Source organism: Bos mutus, chromosome 1 (assembly GCF_027580195.1).
Source record: "Bos mutus isolate GX-2022 chromosome 1, NWIPB_WYAK_1.1, whole genome shotgun sequence".
Taxonomy (NCBI): Eukaryota; Metazoa; Chordata; class Mammalia; order Artiodactyla; family Bovidae; genus Bos; species Bos mutus.
The window spans coordinates 101,130,947-101,140,646 of NC_091617.1; the positions used below are offsets into that span (position 1 = coordinate 101,130,947).

Below are 9,700 nucleotides of genomic sequence, written 5' to 3' on the forward strand. Positions count from 1 at the left end.
ATACATCCAGCTTTATTTTTTGTTTCTTTTCTTTCATTTGTGTCCTACAGCTGACCTTGAAACCAAGAAAATTATGATTTAAGGAAGTAAATACAATATTTTTGGATAATGCGTTTCCATTCTTGATTTCTGGAATTATACTTTAAGGACAAGAGGTAGTTCTGTGTGATTAAAAATCTGTCATTAATGCTGCAAGGGGAAGACCAGAGGCTGACACCGAAACACTTCAATTAGCTTTAGCAGAAGAGAAATGGAGGAGCTATAGAACATTAAGGATGAATTCAGGAAGACCCGAGACCATGGAGAACTTGCCTGCTCTGTACACTATTTTCCAAGGAGAGGTTGCTAAGTCATAGACTATGGAGCCTTTATCAAAATTCCAGGCTGTCAGAAGCAAGGTCTGATTTGAACTCACATGTCATCCTATTGCGTGGATAAGCCCTCTGAGATAGTAGATGTTGGAGACAAAGTGTGGATGAAGTTTACTGGCCGAGAGAAAAAAATGATAGGATAAAATTATCCTTCTCCATGAAGGCTGTCAACTAAGGGACTGGGAAGGACCTTGATCCCAACAACATTATCACTGAGCAAGAAGAGAGGCAGAGGCGGTCCTTCCAGGATTACACTGGGCAGAAGATCACCCTTGAGGCTGTCCTGAACACCACCTGCAAGAAGTGTTGCTGTAAAAGCCACTTTGCAAAGGATTGTTTCATGCAACCAGGTGGGACCAAGTACTCTCCTATGAGGAAGAGAAGGAAAAGGCAAAGTCAACAGAGTTTGAAAAGCCTGACCCCATGAGAAATTCTTCTAGAAAAAGAAAGGAGAAATGTAAACATAGAGACAGGAAGTCATCTGACTCTGACAGCTCAGTCTCTGAGAGTGATACAGGCAAGAGGACAAGGCACACATCAAAGGACAGCAGGTCAGCAAAGAAGAAGACAAAGAAGCACAAGGAGAGTGGAGAGTAGAGGGGGTGGTTGAGAGAAGGAACCAGGAGTCTGTGGTTTGAAGCCCTGGCTCCTAGAAAGACTCAGTAGTGAGAATATGGCTTCTCACCCTCTTCTCTCCCATGAGAGATGCCATTCTTCATGCCACAGGCAAGTTTAGGAGTTAGGTTTCAAAAGCATCTGCCTGAATGAGTTGTTTCCTTATCACTCTTGGTCGCTTTGCAAGTGACCCCTGCAGCTCACCCATTCATTCACCCAATTTCATGCAGCAGGAGGTCTTATTACCCTCTCCAGCTGCCACTTCCAGAGCCAGATTCCTGTACAGGAGTCCAGGCTAGAGCCACAGGAAGTGCTGTAGGGGTGAGTCTGGCTGTAGGTGAACAGAGTGATTGGCCCCTCCCTGTTGGCCTACCTACCCTGTCCTGGTTGGTGGATGGTCTCTGCTACATCCAGGACGCAGGCAGAGGGAGAATGGCAGTATGAGGGAGAACACGGTAAGAAGTGGTGCTCACTTCTTCCATTCCCTTAAAATGATTCTGCCCTGTTAGAAGTGACAGCTGGTGGTCACAGCCAGGAAACCATTGTTTGCAGTGACTTAGCCTGTTGTGACGTTCCATCAGACCACTCAACCAGACATCTCAAGCCAAAATCATTGGTTTACTTTGTATTTACTTCATTGTGAGGCAATTGGTTTCATTTCAGGTTTATGTTTAAATTCCTAGTACTAAAAAAAAAAACCTCTCATTATTTGGCCTATGTCAATAGATTTGACTGTTAATATCTCTCCTCAGTATAAGCTGTGCATGCAGTTCTTATTTCTGATGTTATCCCAGTCATATCTGACAGATATCAGTAGTCTTTCTAATCTATAAAATGCTCAAATAGTAATCCTCTTATTCAATGTCTTCTCCCTTTTGCACATTTCAGTTACTCTAACTGCAAAATTTAATGTAATTGTTAGTAAACGTAAGTGGGCATATTAGCAGTAGAATGATAGAACCGAGGTAAAGAAAAGGGGCTGGTGATCCAGAAAGTATATAAGCATCTTTATAAAGAACAGAGATATAGAAACAAACCCTCTTGTCTTGTTGGAGGACCACTGAGACCAACAGAATGCCAGTAAGACTCTTGGATTCCACTCATAAAGAGCATATGTACACTGGCACCCCAGGAAGGGAAGAAAGAGGTCACTGTCCAATCCCACACCTTAGCCTAAGCCAAGTTAATTCTCAGGCCCTGCTTACTCCACATCACAGCATGGCACTCTATCTAGGGTAGCCATAATTGGGGCAGAGACTCAACAGTGAACTACGAAGGTAATCTAATTGTAAGAAAAGACTAGGTGGGGTGGCAGAGGTCACAGAGGATCCATGCTACCTTACTGAAATCCTCAGCCCATATATGCACCTGCTGGTACATGCAGGGTCTGGGTGCTGAACCCTGGGCTTCAGAGAACTGGGGCTGGCTGCACAGAAACAGCCTGAAGTGGCTTGAGTGTGGTATGGTCCACAAGGGGTTGGATGGGGCGTGGAGGGGAGGTGTACGTGGAGGAAGCACAGCCCCATCACAGAAGCAAAATGTCCTCACTAAGGTATGCAAGGATGGAGGGCCAGGGCCCACCATAGCAACCTCACTTTTGGCATGCTCACAGTACAGTGAACATGTACTGCCACTGAAATCCCACTATTAATGCACAAGCAAGGAAAGGGCTAGATCCACCATAGCCGCCTCTTTCTTGTTGCTGCCTCTGTGAGTTCTGCCAGCAAGACAACAGGTACTCCAGTGTCTGGGATGGGTCCAGCCTCAGCATCTGTGGGCTTTGCGGGAGTGTACACACAGAAGCAGGGCCAGGGTCTGGGTTGCTTCCATTGCTCCCACAGAAGGTCCAGGTACTGTGTTCTGGGTTCCTGATTTCTTCAACATATTGGCACCCAAGGATCCATGCTGGCAGCTTTGTGAACACTGAACCTTGAGGAACACCAGCGCAGATTGCCTGCATTTCAACACTGGAGGTGGGGCCAATGGAAGTGCCTTCCAATGAACACCTAGGACTGATTTCCTTTAGAATGGACTAGCTGTATCTCCTTACAGTCCAAAGGACTCTCAAGACTCCTCTCCAACACCACAGTTCAAAAGCATCAATTCTTCAGCGCTTAGCTTTCTTCACAGTCCAATTCTCGCATCCATACATGACCAATGGAAAAACCATAGCCTTGACTAGACGGACCTTTGTTGGCAAAGTAATGTCTCTGCTTTTCAATATGCTATTTAGGTTGGTCATAACTTTTCCTCCAAGGGATAAGCATCTTCTAATTTCATGGCTGCAGTCACCATCTGCAGTGATTTTGGAGCCCCCAAAAATAAAGTCTGACACTGTTTCCACTGTTTCCCCATCTATTTCCCATGAAGTGGTGGGACCAGATGCCATGATCTTTGTTTTCTGAATGTTGAGTTTTAAGCCAACTTTTTCACTCTCCTCTTTCACTTTCATCAAGAGGCTTTTTAGTTCCTCTTCACTTTCTGCCATAAGGGTGGTGTCATCTGCATATCTGAGGTTATTGGTATTTCTCCCGGCAATCTTGAATCCAGCTTGTGCTTCTTCCAGTCCAGCATTTCTCATGATGTACTCTGGATATAAGTTAAATAAGCAGGGTGACAATATACAGTCTTGAAGTACTCCTTTTCCTATTTGGAACCAATCTGTTGTTCCATGTCCAGTTCTAACTGTTGCTTCCTGACCTGCATATAGGTTTCTCAAGAGGCAGGTCAGGTGGTCTTGTACTCCCATCTCTTGAAGAATTTTCTACAGTTTATTGTGATCCACACAGTCAAAGGCTTTGGCATAGTCAATAAAGCAGAAATAGATGCTTTTCTGGAACTCTCCTGCTTTTTCGATGATCCAGTGGATTTTGACAATTTGATCTCTGATTCCTCTATCTTTTTTAAAGCCAGCCTGAACATCTGGAAGTTCATGGTTCACATATTGCTGAAGCCTGGCTTGGAGATTTTTGAGCATTACTTTATTAGCGTGTGAGATGAGTGCAAATGTGAGGTAGTTTGAACATTCTTTGGCATTGCCTTTGTTTGTGATTGGAATGAAAACTGACCTTTTCCAGTCCTGTGGCCACTGCTGAGTTTTCCAAATTTGCTGGCATCTTGAGTGCAACACTTTCACAGCATCATCTTCAGGATATGAAATAGCTGTACTGGGATTCCATCACCTCCACTAGCTTTGTTCGTAGTGATGCTTTCTAAGGCCCACTTGAATTCACATTCCAGGATGTCTGGCTCTAGGTCAGTGATCACACCATTGTGGTTATCTGGGTCATGAAGATCTTTTTTGTACAGTTCTTCTGTGTATTATTGCCACCTCTTCTTAATATTTTCTTCTTCTGTTAGGTCCGTACCATTTCTGTTCTTTATCAAGCCCATCTTTGCATGAAATGTTCCCTTGGTATCTCTAATTTTCTTGAAGACATCTCTAGTCTTTCCCATTCTCTTGTTTTCCTCTATTTCTTTGCACTGCTCACTGAGGAAGGCTTTCCTATCTCTCCTTGCTATTCTTTGGAACTCTGCATTCAGATGCTTATATCTTTCCTTTTCTCCTTTGCTTTTCGCTTCTCTTCTTTTCATAGCTATTTGTAAGGCCTCCCCAGACAGCCATTTTGCTCTTTTTGCATTTCTTTTCCATGGGTATGGTCTTGATCCCTGTCTCCTGTACAATGTCATGAACCTCCATCCATAGTTCATCAGGCACTCTATCTATCAGATCTAGTCCCTTAAATCTATTTCTTACTTCCACTGTGGCTTCCCTGGTGGCTCAGACGGTAAAGCCTCTGCCTGCAATGCAGGAGACCTGGGTTCAATTCTTGGGTCAGGAAGATCCCCTGGAGAAGGAAATGGTAATCCACTCCAGCACTCTTGCCTGGAAAATCCCATGGACAGAGAAGCCTGATAGACTACAGTCCATGGGGTCGCAAAGAGTTGAAAACAACTGAGTGACTTCACTTTCACTTTTCACTTTCACTTCCACTGTATAATCGTAAGGATTTGATTTAGGTCATACGTGAATGGTCTGGAGGTTTTCCCTACTTTATTCAATTTAAGTCTGAATTTGGGAATAAGGAGTTCATGATCTGAGCCACGGTCTGCTCCTGGTCTTATTTTTGCTGACTGTATAGAGCTTCTCCATCTTTTGCTACAAATAATATATTCAATCTGATTTCAGTGTTGACCATCTGGTGATGTCCATGTGTAGAGTCCTCTCTTGTGTTGTTGGAAGAGGATGTTTGCTATGACCAGTGCATTCTCCTGGCAAAACTCTATTAGCCTTTGCCCTGCTTCATTCCATATTCCAAGGCCAAATTTGCCTGTTATCCCAGGTGTTTCTTGACTTCCTACTTTTGCATTCCAGTCTCCTATAATGAAAAGGACATCTTTTTTGCATGTTAGCTCTAAAAGGTCTTGTAGGTCTTCATAGAACCATTCAACTTCAGCTTCTTTAGAGGTACTGGTTGGGGCATAGGCTTGGATTACTGTGATAGTGAATAGTTTGCCTTGGAAACGAACAGAGATCCTTCTGTCGTTTTTGAGATTGCATCCAAGTACTGCATTTTGGACTCTTTTGTTGACCATGATGGCTACTCCATTTCTTCTAAGGGATTCCTGCCCATAGTTGTAGATATAATGGTCATCTGAGTTAAATTCACCCATTCCAGTCCATTTTAGTTCACTGATTCCTAGAATGTTGACATTCACTCTTGCCATGTCCTGTTTGACCACTTCCAATTTCCTTTGATTCATGGACCTGATATTCCAGGTTCCTATGCAATATTGCTCTTTACAGCATTGGACCTTGCTTCTATCACCAGTCACATCCACAACTGGGTATTGTTTTTGCTTTGGCTCCATCCCTTCATTCTTTCTGGAGTTATTTCTCCACTGATCTCCAGTAACATATTGGGCACCTACAAACCTGGGGACTTCCTCTTTCATTATCCTATCATTTTGCCTTTTCATACTGTTCATGGGGTTCTCAAAGCAAGAATACTGAAGTGGTTTGCCATTCCCTTCTCCAGTGGACCACATTCTGTCAGACCTCTCCACCATGACCCACCCATCTTGGGTGGCCCCACACAGCATGGCTTAGTTTCATTGAGTTAGACAAGACTGTGGTCTGTGTGATCAGACTGACTAGTTTTCTGTGATTATGGTTTAAGTGTGTCTGCCCTGTGATGCCCTCTTGCAACACCTAGCATTTTACTTGGGTTTCTCTTACCTTGGATGTGGAGTATCTCTTCACGGGTGTTCCAGCAAAGTGCAGCCGCTGCTCCTTACCTTGGACGAAGGGTATCTCCTCACAGCCGCCCCTCCTGACCTTGAATGTGGGTTAGCTCCTCTCAGCCCTCCTGCACCTGCGCAGCCACCGTTCCTTGGAGGTGGGGTTGCTCCTCTTGGCCTCCGCCCTTGACCTCAGACATGCGCCGAGAGGAGCTAACCCACGTCCGAGGTCAGGGGCAGTGGCCGAGAGGATATATGTATATGCATGGTTAAATCTCCTCACTGTATACCTGAAACTTCCAGAACATTGTTAATCGGCTATATTTTAATGCAAAGTTAAAAATTTAAAGTTTGAAAAAAAAATAAAAAACCAATCAATCCTGACTCTATCGCTTTCAAAAAAAGAAAGAAACAGAACTCTTCAGTATAATAGATACCAAGTTCAAAAAGGAAATAATGAAAATAAGGAAAGAATTAAGAAAGGTTATTGATAGAAATGAAAGTTACTGTTAAACGAACTAGAAATTATAAAAAGAAACCAAGAAATGTTAGAAAAGTCACTCACCAATTCAAAAGCTGAGCTAAAGGCAGTGAATAGCAGAATGAATCATGCAGAAAAACAAATAAGTCATCTAAAAGATAGAATAATGGAAATCACTCAATCAGGACAAGAGACAGAACACCAAATTAAAAAAAAAAAAAATGGAAGCAAATAAGTTACCTATGGGATAATAGAAAGCATGCCAATCTATACATAATAGGAATCCTGGAAGGAAAAGAAAGAGAACAGGGGACTGAAAGTGTATTTTAAGAAATTATGAATGGAAAGTTCCCAAAGCTAAAGAAGGAAACAGATATCTAGGTACAGGAAGCATTCAGGGTCCCAAACAAGATATCTGATACCAGAACCAGACAAAGAAACTACCAAAAAGTCACAGCCCAAAATCTTTGATGAATATAGAAGCAAAAAATTCTCAAAAAGATATTAACAAACTAAAGCCAACAATACATAAAAAAGATCATACATCATGACCAGGTTGGATTCATCCTAGAATCACAAGGATGGTTTAGCATAGGCAAGTCAATCAATGTGATATACCATATCCACAAAAGAAAAGACAAAAACCACATGATCATCTCAAGAGAGGAAAGAAAAGCATTTGATAACATTCAACATCCATTCATGATGAAAGTGAAAGTGAAAGGCACTCAGTTGTGCCTGACTCTTTGCAACCCCAGGGACTATACAATCCATGGAATTCTCTAAGCCAGAATACTGGAGTGAGTAGCCTTTCCTTTCTCCAGGGGATCTTCCCAACCCAGGAATTGAACCAAGTATCCTGCATTTCAGGTTTATTCTTTACCAGCTGAGCAACCAGAGAAGCCACCATTCATAAATGGTGGCTTTTTATGAAAAGCCACTTTTCATAAAAGAAAAAAAAGCCACTTAATGGAATGGGAACAGTGACAGACTATTTTGGGGGGCTCCAAAATCACTGCAGATAGTAACTGCATCAATGAAATTAAACGACACTTGTCCTTGAAAGATAAGTTATGCCCAACCTAGACAGTATATTAAAAAGCTGAGATGTTACTTTGCCAACAAAGATCCATCTAGTCAAAGCTATGGTTTTTCCATACACATCATGTATGGATGTGATAGGTGGACTATAAAGAAAGCTGAGCACTGAAGAATTGATGCTTTTGAACTGTGGTGTTGGAGAAGACTCTTGAGAATCCCTTGGACTGCAAGAAGACCCAACCAGTCCATCCTAAAGGAAATCAGTCCTGAATATTCATTGGAAGGACTGATTTTGAAGCTGAAACTCCAATACTTTGGTTACCTGATGTGAAAAACTGACTCATTCAAAAATACCCTGATGCTGGGAAAGATTGAGAGTGGGAGGACAAAGGGATGATAGAGGATGAGATGGTTGGATGGCATCACCAACTCAATGGACATGAGTTTGAGTAAACTCCAGAAGTTGGTGATAGACAGGGAGGCCTGGCGTTCTGTAGTCCATGCAGTAGCAGAGTTGGACACAACTGAGTGACTGAACTGAACTGAACTGAATGGAAGTGGGTATAGAGGGAAAATATTTCAGCATATGAAAAGTCATTTATTGTCCATCGATAGAGGAATTGATAAAGAAGATGTGGTATGTATATACAGTGGGATATTACTCAGCCATTAAAGAAGAATGAAATAATGCCTTTTGCATCAACATGGATAGGCCTAGAGATTGTTATACTAAGTGAAGTAAGTCAGAGAATGAGAAATATAGTTTGATATCCTTTATATGCATAAACTAAAAAGAAATATAAATGAACTTGTTTACAGAAACAGACTCACAGACTTAGAGAACTAACATGGTTGCTAGGGGGAAAGGATAGGCAGAAGGGATAGATAGGGAGTTTTGGATCAGCATGTACACACTGCTATATTTAAAATGGATAGCCAACAAGGTTGTGTAGCATAGGGAACTCTACTCAATGTTGTGTGGCAGCCTGGATGAGAGGGGACTTTGGGGGAGAATGAATACATGTATACTTGTTACTGAGTCCCTTCACTGTCCACCTGAAACTGTTACATTATTAATCAGCTGTACTCCAACACAAAATTAAAAGTTTTTAAAAAAGGTGGGGGACTTAAAAAATGGCCCACATTAAAAAGATTCTTTTAAAAAGAGCCTGTGAATAGGTACAAATGTCCCTTGTCTTTGGCTTTCAGGGTTACTTTCATATGAGCCACATTCAACCTCTAGCAATTCAGTACAAATTTTAACTGAATTTTCCTTACTGGCTTGTGTGACATTGGTGTCCATGTAATTTGGTTAAGCAAATGTGTTCTGTGTCTCCTTGCATTCTTCTAGCTTCAATTTCAAGTTATCAATTTTACCTGTTACCAGTGAATTCAAGAAAAGTTGTGGTTTTGCAGGTTAACTGACTTTTTGTTGTTTTAAAATTGATATCATTATGATCTTTCCAGATTTCTATATTCCAGGCAGAAGTCCACATTCTGAAGTATAAATAAACTTTTTTTTTTGGAAGTCATATTGTTAAAATTGACCTGTCAAAAAATAAAATTCTTTAGCAACTCAATGCTGATGGAAGAAGCTGATAAAATATGTCTTGGTGCGAGTTTTCAGTTTTGTGCTGGCAACCTTGTGGCTATCCAAAGCATGATATATTTTGAGTCGTTTTCCTGTGCTACTTGGGAAAGAGCACAACAGTTAATCAGATATGTATATTATAGGTAACATACAATACATGTATTTTTCTTGGATTAGAATTTCTGTTAATATAATTCAAGTAATCTAGTCCAAACTTAAAATTAACCCCAACTATTAATATTTGACTTTATATTGTAGGTATAAGTTCTCAGACATTCTGGGGGAAATAATTACAGTATTTGTATTGTAAGCTTGTTTTATATATTCTGAAAACATCAGAGAAGTTTGCTAATAATATAA

General features: G+C 41.4%; 1 pseudogene; it reads left to right on the top strand.

The window, feature by feature from the left end:
* Positions 1–275: 275 nt before the first annotated feature.
* On the top strand, positions 276–968 carry LOC102269450 (zinc finger CCHC domain-containing protein 17 pseudogene; annotated as a pseudogene).
* Positions 969–9,700: the final 8,732 nt, after the last annotated feature.